This window comes from Schistocerca gregaria, chromosome 5 (genome assembly GCF_023897955.1).
Source record: "Schistocerca gregaria isolate iqSchGreg1 chromosome 5, iqSchGreg1.2, whole genome shotgun sequence".
In the NCBI taxonomy this organism is placed as follows: domain Eukaryota; kingdom Metazoa; phylum Arthropoda; class Insecta; order Orthoptera; family Acrididae; genus Schistocerca; species Schistocerca gregaria.
In genome coordinates this window covers 520,710,278-520,732,652 of record NC_064924.1, presented here as the reverse complement: position 1 = coordinate 520,732,652, position 22,375 = coordinate 520,710,278, and the positions used below count along the sequence as shown (strand labels likewise).

The following is a 22,375-nucleotide window of genomic DNA, read 5'->3' as shown; positions in this document are numbered from 1 at the left end:
CCATTCCACATATTATAAATTAAAGCCCCCCACCGTGTCTATCTTTCTGCATATTATGGTTGATGTCAGAAAATACTGTAGGGTTCTCACTAATGGACAGATTCAGGAAGCAGGTCTATGTATATCTCAACATTTTACGAACGAGTCGTCCAGCCATAGGTACCCTGCGAATCCGGGGCGGGTCGCTAGTTTTGGTATGCAAAACTTAAGGAAGAAAGTAGCTTTCGCATAATGTGTCACTGCCAAGGAACACAGCTCTGTCAAACTAGGACAATACATAGAAGGAACTGAACTAAACTCCTGTACCACCAATCCGACCATGCTCGATAGTGTTCCTGGTTGCGTTGCGCACCCTCGTACGGCGAGAGGTGGGAACGCGTTCTTCGGTTCCGGAAGACACATTCTACTGCGCACGTTCATGGTCGGCCACGAAAAGCAGCACACCTCCCGAGACTGCGGTGGAGACGGGATTAGCCGGAGAGGGGCACACCCGGCACGAGCTGAGAGGCGCTGGAGGCTGCGAGCGCAGGTTCGGGAGCCGGCGCGCCAGTGGGGCGGGCCGCGCCGGGCCGCGCTGCGCGCGCGCCGCGATGACCTCGGACACGGCTTTCGCAGCGGAGCGGGCCATTGGCCGCCATGCCGGAATCTGGTTTGGCAACGTCACACGCAGCCGAATACCGTTGGCCGCCCAAGGCGCGCTGCGTCACGGAAGTTGCCGCACGCTGCACCAAATCCACACGTCGCGCACTTTTCTCCAAAAGCCGTGCTCGCGTGAGTGCCTCAGTGTCGTAAAAACGTATCTTTCCTCGGGATCCACATCGGAGAGTAGCCGGGTACGATTTCTTAGGAGCAGCAAGTGATGAAATTAAGCAGCAGTACGACTGGAAGCGTCAACTAGACGGGCAACACTGACGACGAAATAATTTGTTACTTCATTTAATTCCTACTTTCCAACACAAGTCACGAATACAGCACAAAAATATGTGAACTTCTGCAGTAGCAAGTATATCAAAGATTATAAAAGATACACACGTTCCATTTTTACCACTTGCTTGGGCAAAGTGTGGTCCCTGACAACTATCAACTAAACTAAAGCTGTTTTCAGTTGGAACGCTTATTTGGAACCCCACAGTGCTTTATTGGGGATGTTCCTGTTGCAGGTTGTACGTCTTGTTTTCCTTCGAACTGTTGCAGGTGCACCTAAAGGAACAATGATGGCACTTAGCAGTTTCAAACATGCAAATCATTCCTAGTTATGAAAGACGCAAGAAGCCAAAGAAAAAGAAATCCTAGATAGTGAGGATCGAGTACCGAATCTTGAAGTTTGTGGCCTGACTCTTACCCACCTAGCCCCTGTTACAACGGATAGCAATTAATTATTGTACAAATTGTGCAACAACTGAGCTCATCTTGCTTCTAAACTACAATACATTTAGTTGTACACAGAAAAATAATTTCGAACTATACCGTACAACGGAAAAGGAGACAAGATGAACGCGAATGTTAAAACAACCCTTCGGATCACTACCACCTAATTTGCGACAAAGGAGCGTTTTTTCGTCTCAAAACATGCATCAAGCTCTTCATACACTTTATACACATTCAAGACCCAAGAGCGTGCACTACGGATCAAGAAACACCTCAAGGAAACGGGTCCCACCACCATTCGTACCTGTTCAATCGTCTCTATCGTAAACGCAGCGACAGGAGTCTAAGAAGAAGAAAAGGCGGATTTGGGGACATGCGGAGGCAGGCAGACGCCATAGTCATTCTTGTCTCTCTCGTATATCCAATAGGGCGGTGTAGGGAGGAAAAGCTATGAAATACCCTCGACTGGAAACTATGCAATGGTTTGCAGTGTATTTGTGACGACGTTAACAGAAATGTCTGTGTAAGGGAACTAAGATAATAAACGACTTCAGACTACTACTGTAAACGATCAGACGCCAAAGCGGAGGCTGGTCTTCGATGCAGCTAAGCCAAACATTCTTCGCGGCCAAGTAACTTACGGCAAACAGACATCATTGGTGCAGCCGTGAAGTGCGGAGGCACGGTCAAATATCTGGCGTGTAACTTTTTAAGTCATGTCGAAGAACGCGAGGCAGGCTGCACTAGCCCTTACCGCAACCAAATCCGATGCCAACACTTCCACAAGAGCTTGGAGTTGTCCTGCGAAAGAAGCTGCTGCGATTCGTTCGCGAAAATGCAGCAGTAGCCTGTGGCAAAGAGGACCATATTCAGATTGACCGCCTGCATAAAGTGCAAAATCGAGATCTCATACTCGCTTTACACCTCCCTCGGTGGCTCTTGTAAGCGTACTGCCCACATTAGCAAGAGCGGTGCACTCTTTCTTCCGCTGTCGGTTCGCTCTGAACTGCAGTACGGCTAGTATGGATCAAAGGAATGTTACAGTCAACAGCGTGGAATTTGAAATCGGACTGTGTGGTCGCATTAAAGACATGACAGTGGATGCATCACAGTTAGTTACCAGGGGAGAGGTGAAATTATATCGCAAGTGATTTACACATATGTATCTTACTGTAAGTATTACAAATAACTGGAAGACTTATCGCTGGTAATGGATTTACGTGTATGAGAGGTAGAACTGTGATTTCAACAGTGAGCGTGTAAGAGTTAGTTATTGATATTTCATAATGAATTCCAAAGTGTCGTGGAGCTTGATACGTTATTTTTAAACACTCGTCCATTACTTAATAGTTCGTACTCGCAATAACGACTTTGACTGGGGTTGTATTACTAAGGCAACGCGGTCATTGTTAAAAGCGAACACAACCAACGGATCTGAGCTATACTACTACTGATTAAACAGTCCGCTTGCCCAAAATTAATTGAATCGTGAAATTTTAGCGGTAGAGAGCTTGCAGATTCCACCAGACAGACGGAGTGCATTACCTCAGCAAACTTCAAGGAGATCGGCCACTGAGTAAGGAAAATCTAGACGGTCACAGGACCGACACATCTGCAGCCTCAGCACTAGAGTGCAACTCCGGAACGCGATCAGGTGGCCACGTCCGCTGGCGGACATCAATTATTCCTCCAGTGTAGTCATGCAACTTTCTTGTCTTTGTTTCAGATCGCCGCCGGAGTAGACTACCCGGAAAAATGACGCTTGAATGAGCCAAAAAAAAAAAGCTTTTGAGGTAATAACCCGGAGGAATCAAAATTTCACTCTAAGTATATCTTGAGTAATGCACTGCCGCTAGAGATATGCATGGATGCAGATACCGCAGCAGTATTAATATTTCAGACGATAGCGCTGTCGATACCGTTATCCGCCGGTGTACCTGCAAACATCCTCAACAATAATTAATCACTCTGAGGTTAAAACACGATGTACACAAGATTAGACCCAGGATATGATCTGGATGGGGCGGAAACTCATGTTAGTTTCATGGTGAGTGGCGAAATAGTTTGAGATTCACGACAAATGGTTCTCGGTACGCTTTGTACTAACTCTGTATCCATCTCACGTTGCGTCTTTCTTCGCAGATATGCTGAATATATACGTCTGTCTGTGTGCTGTCGCAGTATTCGAGTTTGGTTTGTGAAGAGCTCCGTCAAACCGAACGGGTTGAAGAGATACGCTGTATTTTAATATCCACGGATGCGAATGAAAGACTTTCGGGTGCTGTGCGGACAGCTGCGACATAGTCGCGAATAAAACAGGGATCCACAAAGAGTAGAATAAATTTCTTTTCGTCCAAGGCTCCATGGTCACAAAACTTCCGGTCCTCAGACTACGGGTTTCGGTCAGAGATTACCGTCTTCAGATCTCAGTACTTATTTGCTTCTCCAGTTTACAGCCCTTCTGACTCTGTCGTTCTGTCATTGTAAACGGAAATGAAAGAAACTTATTCTTCGTATCCCTGCAGACCTATAACCATAGGGTACCTAAGAAATTTCGAGCTTGCAGTCGGTCTTCGTACAGTACGCTGCACGATATTTTGACTGGTGACCCGTCAGTTATACTCAGGTGATCCCTCGAAGGCCGACGAAAACTGCCCGGCCCCCCATTCCACAATTCAGTTGGTTGGTTGATATGGAGGAGGGGATCATACAGCGAGGTCATCGGTCCACAATTTAGTAGCGCGCCGTGTGTATTCCGCGCAGTGCCCTCGCTGCCGGAATTTCGGAACTCAACTGTCCTCTGGGTTGAGGCGCACTCTGTCGTCCCCGTTTAGAGCAAATTGCGGAAGTGATGGGGTTCAACGCATTATCCAACTGGCACCTGCTACCATGGTTCATCAGAACCAGCTGGTGTGGCCGTGCGGTTCTAGGCACTTCAGTCTGGAACCGCACGACCATTACGATCGCAGGTTCGAATCCTGCCTCGGGCATGGATGTGTGATGTCCTTAGGTTAGTTAGGTTTAAGTTGTTCTAAGCTCTAGGGGACTGATGACCTCAGAATTTAAGTCCCATAGTGCTCAGAGCCATTTGAACCATTTGATTCATCAGATTTTCCTCCATGCGTATTCCACGGTCTCATTACTGACGGAGCCCGGAAAATATGTTGCTGTGACGAAAATTCTTGTTTTGTCATATACCAATGAATGTCCTACGGACAGCAATAGCAGACTTGGTTCACTGCAAGAGGCGAATGCAGCTTTGATGTTCAGTGCAGTGTCCTACCACAGTGCGTGTGTTTTGGCTCATGTAAGCCATACAATAATGACGAGGCACATTGTGAACAACAGACTTCCACAATATAAAAAAGTCCTTCATTAATACCAAAATGTCTGAAATCCAAGATACTGGATGAAAAGTCACTTTCACCTGAAATTTCCGAAGAACTCTAATATCTTGAAAGAAACCAAGGGAATGAAAGCTATCGATTTTTTGTCACCTCCTGGTGTTGGTTTTAACGGATAGTGCCCCGTTAATCTGGTCGGTAGAATATCCACTTTCCGTGAATACTGTCTTTAGCTGGCGAATTGTTGAGGCAAGATAAACTGATGGAGGAAAAATCGCAACATCAAAAATATTTAATGTAATGTAACGAAATTTCAAGAATGCATTTAAGTGATTAACATTGCAAGATCACAAGTTACAGTAAGCGCGAGATAAGCCGTTGCAAATTTGAAATACTGGAACATTAATAACTGATGTGACCGCCAGAATGTTGAATGCAAGCATGAGAAAGTAAATGCATTGTGTTTTACAGGTACCGGATGTCAGTTTGGTGATAGAGTTCCATGCGTATTGCACTTCGTCGGTCAATACAGAGACGGTTAACACTGTTTACGGATGAAGCTGTCGTCCGATCGTGTCCCGTAAGAGATCGATTGGAGACACATCGAGTGATAGATCAGGCCAACGGAACGCATTGACACTTTATAGAGCAAAGGGGGTAATTACCCCCTAAGGGGTAAAATGAAATTTTGTGAGGGGTAAAAACTAAACTATTCGACTCATTTTCGGTCACGAAACTTATTCATTTTCAAAAGAATATTAGTTATCACAATTTTATAAGACTCTAATACTGATTATATAAGTTATCAATAATTACTTTTTCACAATTAGTAATATTAATGCGGTGGAGGTTACGGGTTCTTCACACAGTCCACCCACTACACACACATGTTGTGCTTTGTCCCGTATATTGGTGATGATAAAAGTGAGACATACACGTAACAATTGCTCAATATCTCATGAAAATGTCTTCTTCAAGTTGTAGATAGTACCTGCAGAAGTCTAGAAATTGCTTCATTACTCGCTTCGAAACAGATAAATGAATTAATTGACAGGACGACACCGTAGTAATTACGTAAGGGCTATTATAGTGCTGTATACAGTTTTATTATTATTATCATTACACTGGTTAGACACAAAGCATTAACAGCCTGACGTCGCCCAATTTCTGCCATTTTAGAAGCAAGGGGAGACGCAATGAAGTGATTTACGAACAGTAAGTATTGCGTACACATTTGAATTTCTTTGGACCAGCCGATGTGGCCGAGCGGTTCTAGGCGCTAAAGTCTGGAACCGCGCGACAGCTACCGTCGCAGGTTCGAATCCTGCCTCGGGCATGGATGTGTGTGATGTCCTTAGGTTAGTTAGGTTTAAGTAGTTCTAAGTTCTAGGGGAGTGATGACCTCAGATGTTAAGTCCCGTAGTGCTCAGAGCAATTTGAACCATTTTGAACATAATTGATTTTTTATGTGGTTGCAGTGTGCACGTAAAGCAACTGCCTCAACGGTGAGGAGTAATGCAGAGGGAACACGTTTTGTAACAAATGTGAACCCTCACTCCGGATAGTTAGCTTTCTTTTCTGAGAAGGAGTTTTGGGCAGGACTTGCGAAGCAGCGCGAATTCCTTCGTCGTTCACTCTAACACACACACGCAAACACACACACACACACACACACACACACACACACACACACACACACAAACTAAATATCATTAATCTTTCATCATTTTAAAAATGAAAGTGTTCCAAGAAATGTCTTTCGTTGTACAGTTTAGTTAGGCACTAAAGTTGGTGATAATGTGAGGAAGGGGGGCAAGAGATGGCAGGGGAGAGGGCGAAGGGAGGGGGTACTAACTAATGTCTCATTGCACTGAGGGGTAATATTCTAAGAAATTTAAGGAACCACTGCTATAGAGCATGTTGGGTTACAACACTGTATGTGGGCGAGCGTTGTGCTATAGGAAAACACCCCCTGGAACGCTGTTCATGAATGGCAGCGTGACAGGTCGAATCACCAGACTGAGGTACAAATTTGCAGTCAGGATGCGTCTGCCTCCAATGGGCTCTCGCTTGACACTACTGAAGCCGCAAATGGCGGTGGTTCGGGGTCAGTGGAATACACATTACGGCTAGAGCTGTTCTTGAAGTAACCGTTATCCAACAGTTCGTTGTGTGACTGTGGTGCCAACTGCTGCTCAGATTGCTGCTGCCGATGCAGTACGACGCGCCACAGTCATACGCCAGACATGATGGTGATCCTTCCCGGTAGTGCCTGGTGGCGGTCCGGAGCTCACTCTTCCTCCAACCGAACATTCTCGTGACCACCGCTACCAGCAGTCGTGAACCGCTACCAGCAGTCGTGAACAATGGCTATATTCCTGCCACGTTTTTCTGCAATATCACAGAAAAGAAAATCCAGCTCCTTGTAGACATATTACAAGACCCTATTCAAATTCAGTGAGGTGTTGATAATGGCGTCTTTGTCGCCTTGAAGGCGTTCTTGACTAACATCAACTCACCACGTCCAATCTGACAGGTAACTAACGCTCTCGACCGCTTCAGCGTGCATTTAAAGCAAACCTGATTCGCATCCCCGTTGTGGTGCTACTAGCGTCTCTCTTATGCGTCTGGCGCGGAGTTTGAATAGACATAATCTTTCATTTGTAGAAACACCTCTACCAGCTTTCAATTATGTCGCACAACTCCTTCTTGGTGCTGCGATTTTTTTTCAGAGATACACAAAGAATAAGACAATATACACGTGGCAGGGGACAGAGGACCGGAGAGGGTTGGCTGCGGCGTGCAGCAGAAGGCGCGAGGCGCCAGCAGGGGCAGGTGAAGAGCGCAGCCAGCCGGCTAGGCAGCTAGGGGCGGTGGGCGGCCGCGGCGAGCGGCCTCCATATTTAATGCGGAAGCCGCGCCACCGGTAGCAGCCCACCTCCTGCCGGTACACTGCTGCTGCTGCTGCTGCCGCTACCTATGCTACTGTGCCGTCTCCTCTGCCCTATCCTACGTTGCCCTCTGCCTGTGTGGCACGCGTGTGCGGCCTTCGTCAGCCGCGCCGCCGTCCTCTCTTCAGCACACATCGTGGATCCGCCACTTGCAAGAATTTGTTCTTTTTGTATCTACTGTCCACAGTTGGAAATAAAGCTACAAGAAAGCTCGGAGTTGTCTGTGAGCGAAAGAGGCGAAGTGTGGAGTACTTTTGCGACCTCCACTACAATACCCCTCTAGTACGTGACTTCCTTAACACGTCATAGTAACGGAACAAAAAGAATAGATGAAGAAGGCAAGCGCTTATGATCACAGCCTTGTGATCTCTCTCGTTTTCTTGGCGTGACTGATTAATGGTTTACTTCGCGCGTTCAGTCACGTGTTCGATCAAAACCTGCAAACTCCTAACTCGCAGACATTGCATCACTGCTGTAGCCAGTGGCGTTCTATCAGCAGGCCAAAAGACAGTGACGTCGACTACATATCTCTTTCAGATAGCAAACTCTTCGGCATTATGTAGATGTAATACATTAAAAAAAGCGGCGTAAATAAACCTATACTCCACAAACCACTATCAGAAGCCTAACTGTGGGTACTTTTTTCGTACCGTTTATCAAGGTCTACTCGCAGTACTTCCAGGAAAGAGCGCTAAAAATTTATATTAAACGCCTCTATTTTCGAATCTGATATTATCTTCAAAATCTTTTTGAAAGCGATGTGCATAGCGATGACGAACATTCGCAATTTTTACGTGAAAGCTAGTTCGAATTTCCTTAGTACGTTTACGCGCATAATCCCGCGAATACCCAGACGAAAGATGAAGTAATCTTCGTCGCCAAATCTGTAGGCATTAGTTCCTTGAACATCTGGTCCTGCTTCTGCCCTATCAGTGGTTACTTGAAATAATTTTTCCCTACTTACGTATTGTGGGAAGCATTTTCAAATTGTTCTGTACCAGCTACCGTCCGGGAGAGTGTAATGTAGACAACGAGTGCAATTCACTAGGAGTCATTATTTCTCTTCAGTGTTGGTTTAGAAAATGTTATATAATTAATCTTCCTTATTTCAAGTTTCTGCTGCCATTACTGTGTACATATTATTCTGTGCTGTGAATGTGTAAGTGCTTTCTCTGATGACAACGTAACCGCTTAGCGAGTGTAATAGGGTTCAAAAACCCACTTCTTGACTGTAGTAATTGCTACAATCCTTTATTGGCAACTTAGAAAATTTAACAGACCTACTAAGGAGACTGCCTACACTACGCTTATCCGTCCTCTTTTAGATTACTGCTGCGCGGTGTGGAATCCATACCAGATAGGACTGACGGAGTACGTCGAAAAAGTGCAAAGAAGGGCAGCACGTTTTCTATTATCGCGAATTATGGGAAAGAGTGTTACTGAAATGCTACGGGATTTTGGCAAGACATCGTTAAAACAAATACGTTTTTCGTTTCGACGGAATCTCCTCTCGAAAATCCAATCACCAACTTTCTCCTCCGAATGCGAAAATACTTTTTTGACACCGACCTAATAGGGAGAAATTATCACCACGATAAAATAAGGGAAATCAGAGCTCGCACAGAGAGATATAGGAGTTCGTTCTTTCCCTGCGCTATACGAGATTGGAATAATAGAGAATTGTGAAGGTGGTTTGATGAATCCTCTGCCAGGCACTTAAATGTAATTTGCAGCGTATCCATGTAGATGTTGATGTAGATGTATGGATCGTCTGTGTCACGCTGTAGGCAGAGAGAGGACACAGCAGCTTGTGTCTCCAAAGAATATGGAAGTATTTGTCGGGCGCTCCCGCAGACGCAGTGCTCATTTATGATGGCGTCGATGTAGGCGCACCTACTTTATTAACAAGCGAGTATTGGTCTGTTGTACACTTTCCTCCAACAAATCGGCAATATTTTCCTTCGGTAACAATAGCATTACTCATTGTAAAATTTCATTACGCTTACACGGTCATTTATATTGCAATCCAAAAGACCGATTAGGAAGGGGAAGGTTACAGCGGCACTCCCATTCCAATTGTGCTTTCCTCTGTCATGTCATTTTCAATCTGTACTCGTATTTTCTCGAGAGGGTATAGGTTTTTAATCAGCCTTCAATCCCTCTACTCGACCGAATTCTTCTTATGAAGTCCATTAATTTATTCCACTGTACTCTATCAAACGCCTTCTTCAAATCAATGAAAAGTGTATAAACTTCCCCTTCTCTTTCAATGTATCTCTCAACTACAGTTTCCGGCAATCCAATAGCATCTCCTGTACCTTTCAGTCTTCTAAATACACACATCGAAAAAAAAGTTGTGCATCACCTCGGTTCCCAGAATTTCAGACCCTGTACAGAAAATTGGAATAGAAATCAACATCAACATCATTTCTCCTCTTTTTATTGCTCATGAAAACAACACATTGCATGTTGTATCATCATACAGCCAGACCTTCGGAGGCGGTGGTCGATTTTGATGTACACACCGGTACCTCTAATACCCAGTAGCACATCCTCTTGCATTGATGCATGCCTGTATTCGTCGTGGCATACTGTCCACAAGTTCACCAACGCACTGTTCTCCAGATTCTCCCACTCCTCGACAGCGATTCGGCGTAGAACGCTCAGAGTGGCTGGTGCATCACGTCGTCCATAAACAGCCCTTTTCAATCTATCCCAGGCATGTTCGATAGGGTTCATATCTGGAGACCTTGCCGGCTACTCTACTCGAGCAATGTCGTTATCCTGAAGGAAGTTATTCGCAAGATGTCGTCCATGAAGACGAATGCCTCGCCAACACGCTGCCGATATGGTTGCACTATCGGCCGGAGGATGGCATTCACGTAGCGTACAGCCGTTACGGCGCCTTCCATGATCACCAGCGGCGTAGGTCGACCCCACATAACGCCACTTCAAAACATCAGGGAACCTCCACCTTTCAGCACTCGCTGGGCAGTGTGTCTAAGGCCTGACCAGGTTGCCTCCAAACACGTCTCCGGCGACTTTCTGCTTTGAAGGCATATGCGACACTCATCGGTGAAGAGAACGTGATGCCAATTGTGAGCGGTCCATTCGGCATGTTGTTGGGCCCATTTGTACCACGCTGCATGGTGCCGTGGTTGCAAAGATGGACTCCGCAATGGACGTCGGAAGTGAAGTTGCGCATCATGCAGCCTATTGCGCACAGTTTTAGTCGTAACATGACGTCATGAGGCTGCACGAAAATCATTATTCAACATGGTGGCGTTGTTGCCAGGGTTCCTCCGAGCCATAAACCATAGGTAGCGGTCATCCACTGCAGTAGTAGCCCATGGGCGGCCTGAGCGAGGGATGTCAGTTCCTGTCTATCTCCTCCAGGTCCGAACAACATCGCTTTGGTTCACTCCGAGACGCCTGGACACTTCCCGCGGTGTTGACCGTCTAGGCATGGTTGAACTACAGACAACACGAGCCATGTACCTCCTTCCTGGTGGAATGACGAACTGATCGGCTGTCGGACCCCTCCGTCTAATAGGCGCTGTTCATGCATGGTTGTTTACATCTTTGGGAGGGTTTAGTGGCATCACTGATCAGACAAAGGGACCTTTCTTCAGGAGTTCTGGGAACCGGGGTGATGCAAAACTTTGTTTTTATGTGTGTACGTACTGTTCAAAAAAAATTGTTCAAATGGCTCTAAGTACTATGAGACATAACATATGAGGCATCAGTCCCCTAGACTTAGAACTACTTAAACCTAACTAAACCTAAGGACATCACACACATCCATGCCCGAGGCAGGATTCGAACTTGCGACCGTAGCAGCAGCGAGGTTGCGGACTGAAGCGTCTAGAACCTCAGAGGCCGCCCCGTACTGTTCCACTGCAATACTTTCTTCCCGTCTTCCGTGAACTCTTCTGTTTATCACGCATAATAAAACTTTTGCTGCAGGAGGAATCAAATCATAGTTCTAAAATCCTTTCATTTCTTAGCATTCTTTTTCTTCTAAGTCGGTATCATTATTGCCAAGAGAAAGTCATCGGCCATTCAAGTTCTTCATACATCTTGTTACATACATTACATACATTACGATTGCACACCACCACTCCTCTAATACTCTTGAACAACTCTGCTGGTAATCCATCAATTCCATTTGTTTTGAAATTTTTCATCTCTCTTAAAGTGCTTTCTACTTCTCTTTCCAGGATGCAGCATCCTTTATCCTCTTCTATAACCCTCATCTCCTCTTCTAATTCAGTATCGTTTGGTTTTTGATCAGCCACATATAGGCACTCTACATATTCTTGCAACCTTCCCAGCATTTCCTCCAGTTTATGAATAATAGTACCACAACTTCTTTCCTACTTTTCTTTGCTTCGATTCTAGGTCAATAACTAATCTATACATTATTTCATATTTTCCTTGATTTTCTAGTTTCTATTCTTTTTTACACCTCTCTTTCATCCTTGTCTTTCTTGCTTGTTCTATTTCTCTCCTTAATTCATTATTCAGCTTTCTCTAAATTCTTTTTCTTTCTTCAGTTCCTTCTGCCTTCCATTTCCTTCTTTCTTCCATCTTATCCTTCACTGTCTTCACCCATACAACTTCTTCTGCAGATTCCTTAAGGTTATGTCGCATCCTCTCCGATTTCTCGTTTGCACTCTCTTCTTTGGGCCCTCCATCCCATTTTGACATAAACGTGTTTTCCTACTCAGCACCCTTTCCTTCTTCCTTTAATCTCTCTATCCTAAATATCTCTCTTGGTTTTCTGCCTCTCACTCTCTTAAATCTTATTTGCAAGTCCGGCACCATTCACTTGTCTCCTCGGGGGTATGCTCAGGAATTCTTCATGCAGTTTTTGTACCTACTCTATTATGATATAATGAATTTGATATCTGTCATCATTCAACCTAGATATCAATGTTATCTTTGGCATCCTGTGGTGTTCAAATAGTGTGTTTTCAATCACAAGTGAATTTTCTCTGCAGAAATTAAACAGCCTTTAAACCTTAACGTTCCCATTTCCCAATCCAAATCTTCCAGGCACTCCCTCTTCTTTCCCCTCTCCTATACCGCATTCAAATCCCCCATTAGACGATGCAGGTGTTTCTGTTTTCTTTATCCATAATTTCTTCAATCGTTTCATAATATTCCTCTACTTCCTCATCATTGTGTTGACTTGTTGGCATGTATAAACTAACAAATTGAACTGTTGCATTTCTTATACTACTGCAGCTGCAGCCACTAATAATGGTGATAATAAGAACAATAATAGCTGCGTTGATAACAGTAATGACAGTGGTAGTAAAGAACTTGTAGTACGTAGATGCAGGTATAGTATGTTGTTCCTATTAATAAACTCTGCGATCATATTACGTGTAAAGTACCATATATGCTTACACAAATTCATGACTTATATAAATTAAGATGTCATTCCTGAAATTCATCCAAGGTACAGAGCTCCGCGATTCCAAAGCTTTTTAGTAATATTTAGATTTGCATCTTGTTTCCCTCTCTTCCATAGTAGAGATTTGTTTATATCCCACGTCAGTGTAATTTTTGTTCTTCGTTATGTGCTAATTGAAGCGATGCATAAACAAATTACAGCTAGCTACTTCCATATCAATAAAAGATACGTTTTGCAAGCGTCCACTCACCTCAGATGTGGCCGCTGACTCGGCTCATCCTTATGTCAGAGACCTGCGAAATGCGAGAAAATGACGTCAGTACTAATTAACAGAACTCGGTACACTGAAGAATGAAATGAAATAACGTTAGTTTCCTCAAGTAAAACGAAAAGAAAAATTTCTGTGGTGACATATTAGTATGATCACTTCATGAGTGTCAAGTCTACATAGCTAGGATCATCAGCGACTGCCTTAATTATCTTACATATATATGCAATAATACTTTCATTATTTAAAAACCTGTTAGGTCTGTTACGGTTATTCGCCTTGTTGGCTACTACTTGCGCGTTTTCGTGGGAAGTGCTGTAATAAACATATTAAAGGCATGCTTTGTGGTTACAGCATTCTTAACAAATGGTTCAAATGGCTCTGAGCACTAAGGGACTTAACATCTGAGGTCATCAGTCCCCTACAACTTAGAACTACTTAAACCCAACTAACCTAACTACATCACACACATCCATGCCCGAGGCAGGATTCGAACCATCGACATTAGCGGTCGCGCTGTTCCGGACTGAAGCGCCTAGAACCGTTCGGCCACAACGGCCGGCCATTATTAACAGAATTCAGTTTTACCAGCAAGACTGACAGCTCCTCTAATCACAACGGAGAAGAGCAACACACTTTCAGAGTAGCTGTAGTGAAAAGGGAGTAGGTAATTGCTGTGACTTGCTGTAGCCGCTAGAAGGATAACGCTGTTGAGTACCGTGTCCGGGGAGCTCCATCTGCACGTCAGCACCGCCCACTTTACATGGCAGGGAGGAGGGTTAGCAAAAGGGCTCCAGGTCAATGGACGGATTAGTGTCTTCTCTGGAATGCGACATCAGCAATGATTTGTTTGGGCAAGTTACCACACACCGTCAAACGGATGCCTCTGAATGAACAAGAGTATGTGGGTCGGGTGGTACTTTGTGTGTGTGTGTGTGTGTGTGTGTGTGTGTGTGTGTGTATGTGTGTGTATGTGTGTGTGTGTGTGTGTGTGTGTGTGTGAGTATCAAAGATGACAACGTTAACTGTTACGAAAAAAATGTTGGGGTTGAACGTCCCATCGATCTCGAGGTCATTGGAGACGGAGCACATGCGGGGATTGTGAGAGGATGAGGAAGGAAATCGACTGTGCCCTTTCAAAGGAAGCATCCCGGCATCTGCCTGGTGCGATGTTAGGCAAATCATGAAAAAATGCGGACGTAGGTTTGGACCATTGTCGTCCCGAATGCGAGTCTAGTGTGCTAGACACTGCGCCACCTCGCTCAGTAATTGTTACGGGCGTCCATAGCGTTCAAAACAGTAGACGATGATTCCGTTCTGCATTACTTGTTGACTTACCAGCGCTGGTTCCCCCTGCATCTTGTTTGGGATGGCGATTGCCGGTAAGCAGGTCACACTTTCCCTACAGCGACTTCAACCTCTTCTCCTATGCCTTGCGCGCCCAGAGCCGCTCAGCAGGAAGACTGTACAGCTTGCTGTGGTGCTCACAGACACGTCTGGCTCAATCACACGCTGTTTTGTTTTCTTTTTTCTTTTTTTAACGTTACAGCGTTATATGTCCATTATACATAAGAGTTATCGTTACTTTTAATTTTTCTTGGGCTATGAAAGCCGCTGTCTTTTTCAGGTAGTAAGACAATATCGTTCGTTGGCTCTTACAGAGATGGACGTTTCGGAAAGTGACCAGCCCCTGACTGCGAAGGTGGCTGGGAGGTTAGGGCAGCCCCGGACGGGCAGGTGAGCGCTGGCAGCGGCGGCGGCGGTGGCGGAGGGCGGAAGGTGTGGGTTTGTTTAAATTTAGCGGCCCCGCTGCCGCCGCGGCACACGTGCGCGGCGCGTGCTGCAGAAGGCTGGAGACACGTGCCGTGTCGTGGCCAGCATCTGCCGCCGCCTGCCCCCGTGTGCGACATCACACTCCTCATTATCGCCACGCGTCTGTTGCCACGCATCTGTCCGGGAATCACCTCCGACATTCCCAGGGTGGGTTACACTGGCACGTTCTCATGTACCTCTTCCAACGGAGCGTCAAGAACAGCCAGATAACTTCGTCACATTCTGAGCCACAAATACCTCCTGTACATGTGCAAAGTGAGACTGGTCAGGTAAGACAAGGTGGAGATGGGGTTAAACGAGAATATTTCTCACGTTTCACAAGGAAGTTTATTTCTTAAATGGAGTACAGCTGATCGCGCCTAAGCTGCTTAGCAAGACGGTGGCCCACCTGCCTTGGCGAGGTCGAAATGTGATATTTTTAGAAATGAAACATTGTCATATGGGACCCAGGTCGACGAGGAATTAGGAAGGAAACACGTCCTTGCTAGCTGCATGCCGGTGCAAGAGGGACCTTGTGGTTTCAGCCGCCGGTATTCTACGGCAGCCAACAGGGAACTCTCGATTCCCTACATGCAGTGCATGTCGACTGCTCATGAGCTAGGTTCGTAAGTCATCAGCTCGGGTAAACAAACGAGCTCTGCTGAGGTGACGATCTTATCTGACACATACGCCACAATACATTTCAATTGAACAAAAAATAAAATCTTTTTAATGATGAATTCACTGTGTCTCTCCCCCCTCAGTAAGAAAGCAAACGTAACTATGGCTTCGACTCTTCTAACAAGAGTGGAGGTGCAACCCGATATCGAGATGTTTAGCTATCAAAATGACAGTACTTATCTGGACATCTCACAACGATCTACTATCTCTTTCGAACGAATCTTCTTTAAGGTATACACTATTGCCTTCAAAATGGTCCATATAAAGTAGATTCTCAAGACAGTGTAGATGGGTCACAAGTCAACGAAACCAGGTTTTCGACAAGAGTCTACTATGGGAAATAGCACCATTAACTTGCTTTATAGTTAGTATTCGTAACTTTTTTCCTCACCAAGGTACTGACACAACTGCAGTTCCCATAAATAGAGCGATATCACTTTCATTCAACAACGTTCGAAAAGAGAAGTAAATTCGTATAATGCTCATTACGGTTTCCACACAAATTTTTGGTAAATACAGATAATTGTCAGGAACAATAGTGGCGGCACAGCGCACTTTCACCTTTAATGGCCTCTTGAACAGCGCGTAATGTGCATCAAACTGAAAACATGATCACATTTCAAAAAAGTTATACTTTGTTACTAAATTATTCTTTTCAAGAGACGCAAACGCTAACAGTATGATCACAAGGTCCCATTTAAAAATATGTAGTTGCTTCGCTGTTTACAGAGAATAAAAAACTTGAGCCTGTTAACCTAAACTGGTGGAAGGTGTTACAAGTATGCAGAACTGTTGACATTAGACAGAGGCGGCAAATCCACAATACAAATAAAAAAGTAACAAAGTAAAATCTAATTAAACACAGTATGAGAGACTCGTGACGTAAAAACAGGAACCGAACAAAGATGCATGTGACTAGCGTGTCTTCCTAAACTAAGAAAGATACCCAGATTACACACTACTGAGAAATAACGAAAAGAAGTCGAAGTTTAAGCTGAGCACCATTCGCACTGGACAACGGTAGGAAGGAAATAAATCATACACTTTTAAAAGAAAATATAACCCCATTTACCTTATCATATTCTCTGAAAAGTTTTGTATATGAAACCCATTCGTGTCTAACGCGTGTCCGAAGTCCTTCTTATATGAAACTGTTCAGTTATCGATTCGTAAGTGTTTCAAAGGGAGCAGAAGTGAAGAGAACAACAAAACTGCTTCATTTGGATGCAAGAGAACCAAACTTTCAGATTCATAATCCTGAATTACGTATAAAACTGATTTTTTGTTTAGTAACGCCTTAACTACGTCAACTTACGTGGTTTGTAATACGGAGTAGATGACTGTATTGCAGGAGTAATGGGACACATGACAACATGTAATAAATTGTACATAAAGTGTGCGGAAAGTCCTATTTATTGCCCAATAATGAAGATGAATCTTTCAAAGGCACGCTGAAATCGCCAGGTATAACTAATCAATAGTTTCTGCACGTCGTCAGCCTTTATCCCCCTACATACACTGAAGCGCCAAAGAAACTGGTATAGGCATGCATATTCAAAAACGAAGACATGTAAACAGGCAGAGCACGAAGATGCGGTCGGCAGCGCCTATATAAGTGTCTGCAGCAGTTGTTAGATCGGTTACTGCTGCTACATTGGCAAGTTATAAAGATTTAAGTGAATTTGAACGTTGTGTTGTAGTCGGCGCACGAGCGATGGGACACAGCATCTCCGAAGTAGCGATGAAGTGGGGATTTTCCCGTAAGACCATTTCACGAATGTACCATCAACATCACGAATCCGGTAAAACATCAAATCGCCGACATCGCTGCGGCCGGAAAAAGATCCTGCAAGAAAGGGACCATCGACGACTGAAAAGAATTGTTCAACGTGACAGAAGCGCAATCCATTCACAAATTGCTGCAGATTTCAATGCTGGGCCATCAACAAGTGTCAGCGTGCGAACCATTCAAAGAAATATCACCAATATGGCCTTTCAGAACCGAAAGCCCACTCGTCTCCTCTTGATCACTGCACGACACAAAGCTTTACGCCTCCCCTGGGCCCGTCAATACCGACATTGGATAGTTGATGACGGGAAACATGTTACCTGGTCGGACGATACTCGTTTAAAATTGTATCGAGCGGATGGATGTGTACGGGTATGGAGGCAACCTCATGAATCCATAGACCCTAATATCAGCAGGGGACTGTTCAAGCTGGTGGTGGCTCTGTAATGGTGTGGGGAATGTGTAGTTGGAGTGATACGGGACCCCTGATACGTCTAGATACGATTCTGTCAGGTGACACGTACGTAAGCAACCTATCTGATCATGTGCATCCATTCATGTCCATTGTGCATTCCGACGGACTTGGCATTATCGATTGTATCTGGGAAGCCTTGTAGCCTGCTGTTCAGGAGAGATCTCCATTCCCTCGTACTCTTACGGATTTATGGACAGCCCTGCAGGATTAATGGTGTCAGTTCCCTCCAGCACTACTTCAGACATTAGTCAAATCCATGCCATGTCGTATTGCGGCACTTCTGTGTGTGCTCGCGGGGGCCCTACACGATATTAGGCAGGTGTACCAATTTCTTTTGTTCTTCAGTGTAATTAGATAAGAACACTCACAAAATACCAGCGGTTAAGGAAATGGAGTCACATTCGGGAGGAGTCAGATTCTAAGGCCCATCTGACTATGACAAATAAGTTTTTCGCTACAGGGGTTTTGATAAGGATACGGTCCATTTCGTTCGTTATCCGACTGCGGTCTTTTGAAGCTTGGTTCAAACCGAAGTACATCGACAACGTTATGATTAATAATTTTATTAGCAACTCGGTTCGCGCTTCGTCCAGGGGGGCGTGGCCAGCAGGCGGCGCCTTCGCTGCATCATCTGCCGCGGCCGCCCAACGCCGTCGCCCTCGTACCCGGAAAAAAAACGTCTAAAAGGCCACTATCATTCTCGCAGTCCCAGACATAGCGAGACATTTATCTGTGCTACCCTACGACACCTCACTGCTCCAGTCTTCTTACTTCCTCCCTACCCCCGTGGCATTTACTGGAAGCTGATGTCGAGGGTGTTGGCAGATGTGCTTTTTAGCAACAGCCGCACCATCCCCGTCAATGGTTTATAGCAAATCATCCAAAGGATTATTTTTTATTTTAATACTATTATTGTAATCTTTTAAATCTAAATACACTACATACATATATTTCAAGTTGGTAGCATCAGCATGTCTTGCTCACTCTGACCGTCCGTTATCCTTAGAACTGTGCTTTGTCGCTGGTCCACACTTCTGGGATTATCTTTCTGCCTTGCATGCATATCGTACTATTACGAACTCACGGCCTCATTCTATACCTTTACTAAATTTTGTTCCAACAACTGGTAAACAGCTCTGTTTGTGGATTTTGAGCGCTGTGATAGTTGTTGTTATACTTCCTTACAAGTTATTCGCACCCTGTTCCGCAGATTGCTATTGCTATTTGATTCTTTCACTGAAGGTCGTCTCCTGCACCCTGGTCGAATTGAGCCTAAAAATGCAAGTTAGTTCTAGTAATTTTTGTTAAATAAGCACTGTTCCTTAGACATAGCGAAACCACCAAGAAATTTAAAAAAAACGTCATACGAAACATAGCCACTGTAACGCGCGATATGCACTCATTTGTTAGCAGGGGTGACGGGCGTTGCAACCAACAATTTCCGCAAAATAGCGAATGACCCCACAATTACTTTATTACAGTTTATACCTAACGCTCTGTACCGAAACTGGATGCTGCCTATTGGTAATTTTATATACAACATACAAATTTACATCACACCGTTGTAATGTGTGTCCGACAACACAAAACACAAGAATAAATTTCTTCATACAAAGTCACTGTGTCTGAACTACTTACGTGTCTATTTTAGGCAACAAATTCTGATGGCATGCATGTTTAGTCCTGTATATCCGACGAATTGACTATACCGTCAGAGAACACAGAAACATGTGTGAGTTTCGAGTAAATTTTAAGAATCACGTGATGAAAGGATAAACCAACGGGCGTCAACTCCCGAGTTACACATCTCAACATGACCGCTTGCTCCTGCGTCTTCACCCTCTGTTCCTTTAGGTACGTTTAAATTATTTTTATGCGTAACGTTAGCTTAGTGTGCACATATGCCACAGAAACTACTTTTTTCGTCATACGTCCGCCTCTGTAAAATTAAACTACAAATGTTGAAACACAACGCTGGTGGTATTTTCGAGATTTGCGCAGTCTAGTAAAAATACCTTTGATATACATTCTATTAAACACTTTCACCTTATATCAGTGCAGTGCAACGCACACAAGTGTTTCTCGGAGCACTATGGAAAGCAACAAGTTTTTCATTAACTCAAGAGCTTTCGCGTTTACGTCTCTTCATTATTACGAAAGAAGAAGAGCGCGCGGCTTCGTGAATCGGTGGTCTACAGAGAGAGAGAGAGAGAGAGAGACACAGAATGACATGTAACATATCTACACATTCGGAAGTGCTGACAGTGTGCAGAGGAAAAACAGCGTGTTTGACACCTGCAAGGTCATCGCATTGGGAGCGGGACGCCGCAAGCTGCATTATTCGCGCATATCGATCCAACTCTCCCGTGAGTTTCAGTCAATAACCCTAATGGCACTGCAGAATGGAATGTTCATGCCGTGGGCGTGAATCATTCCGGCATGCGGCCCGAAGTACTACGCAGTTCCCACATTAGCACTGATTTGCCTGCACGTCACTGGAAGTGCTACCTTCCGAGTTGCAATTTCAGTTTCGTTCAAATGAGGAACTAGAAAACAAGACTCAACATTTCAGTTCTCCAACGCGAGGTTCCACTGGATTTATAATATAGAGGAAATCACGAACTGATGCCACTCCAACTGACTCAAAAGCCTTGAAATGCTCAAGACGAGTTCTGTACCCTTTGCACGCTTGCAGAAGGTGGAAGGCTTAGATTCAAGAGGAGCGGGGAATTAAATATAAATCTTTCGAGACTAAAAAAATAACATTACTGTGAAACAAAAGCAAAACAGTAACTGCAATAAACGCAGTATATTCGAAAGTGTATACTGTGTTTCTCCATATATACTGTAATAAGCTTGCATGCTCCTCGGCATAGGCTACTGTCTAGAAGATGATCTACACGTTGCTGCTCAAACTGTCCGAATCTTCGAGGATGGCTCGGTTTGCTACGACTAGACGCTGCAAGTTTTAGCTAGTTTGAAGTATGCTCAATACGTTAATGTCATTTCTTTAGGTTCATTCCTGCCTCACGGAAGAAGGCTTTAACGAAGCGAGCGCAGTGTGTCCGCGCTACCGTCTCGTCGCCAAAACGTTGACTGTCGGACAGTGAGCTGGTGGATGCTGTTCCTATAGTGAGCAGCCCCTCAAATTAGCCTCGACAGTGATAAATTCGTCCGACATTCGATGATGATACCGGTTCCAAACATGCTTGACCCACTTTCCATCTGAATGCAATTGCCTCGAAAGAAGCAGTGCGGAGCTCTGTTGTATTCATCGTGGGGTACCTACCAGCTGCGATTGAAAGGTTATGATCAGCTTTTGTCTTTGATACAACTACGAGACAAAACTTGAATTTTTTTGTTCCGCGATAGCGGTTGAATATTTGAATGACGTCCCTGTGGTATCGTCGTCGGGAGCTTCCTTGCTGGTAACCCACCTTGGCATAAAATGTGGGCGCGCTGCCAGATAATAGATCTGAAATGAACCTTCGAGACACACTGACAGACGTAGAAGTGTACACAAGCCGTATCGTCCCATTCAAAAATGGAGACACAACGTGCTGCACTGAACAGTTATCTGGACATAATAGTCTACTGTGGTGAAAAGTGTATTTTGATGTAAAATACAAAAAAAAGCCCCAAGTGACGAACGCGGTCCAAAACTTATTTTGAACAGTTTCGTAAGCGGCTACCGCTGTCATCGACATGCTGTTGTCCACAGAAGCCCCCCTGGCGACAGGTGGCTATTCCCGAGTCCAACTCAGGGCACCCACTTAAATGTAGCGGTAAGTGGATGGCCCAGTCCCAGAACACACAAGCAGATGGAATGCCCCAGCCATTAGACAGCCGCGATTAAATTCGTTGACTTCGCCGTCTTTACCAACATGTAGTCGACTGTTACCACGACGGCCAGAGCGAGTCCTGACGAGACCGGAGTCACGCGACACGTAGTGCCACACAGTCACGGTGGCGACAGAGTCGCACCCTGTGAAGGTGCCAATTTGCACTTCTGCAAAACAAGCAAGTAATTTCGTCAGCCTTTACCTTATGATGAGGCGGCATGCATCGACTTGCAATGGAACTATTAAATAAAACGCAAATATTACTGTGTATGGATTTACTGACTCAAAATACTGGCGTGGTTGAAGTCTTGTAATTGTACATAACCCTTTCTTTTCAACGAAGGTTCCTCTGTAAAATATAAAAGGAATACCATTTATGTATAGGCTTTTTAATTTATTGATTTATATACCGTGGCAGCCGGC

At 44.7% G+C, this 22,375-nt stretch overlaps 1 protein-coding gene across 4 annotated transcripts in view; it reads right to left on the bottom strand.

Moving 5' to 3' along the window:
* LOC126272766 (myocyte-specific enhancer factor 2) overlaps positions 1-22,375 on the bottom strand; it is an 841,022-nt gene that overhangs the window by 399,617 nt on the left and 419,030 nt on the right. For all 4 annotated transcript variants that reach the window (XM_049975898.1, XM_049975894.1, XM_049975902.1 and 1 more), the window contains one exon: positions 13,336-13,378. The gene's annotated coding sequence lies outside the window, so the exon portion shown is untranslated. The remainder of the gene's footprint in view (positions 1-13,335; positions 13,379-22,375) is intronic.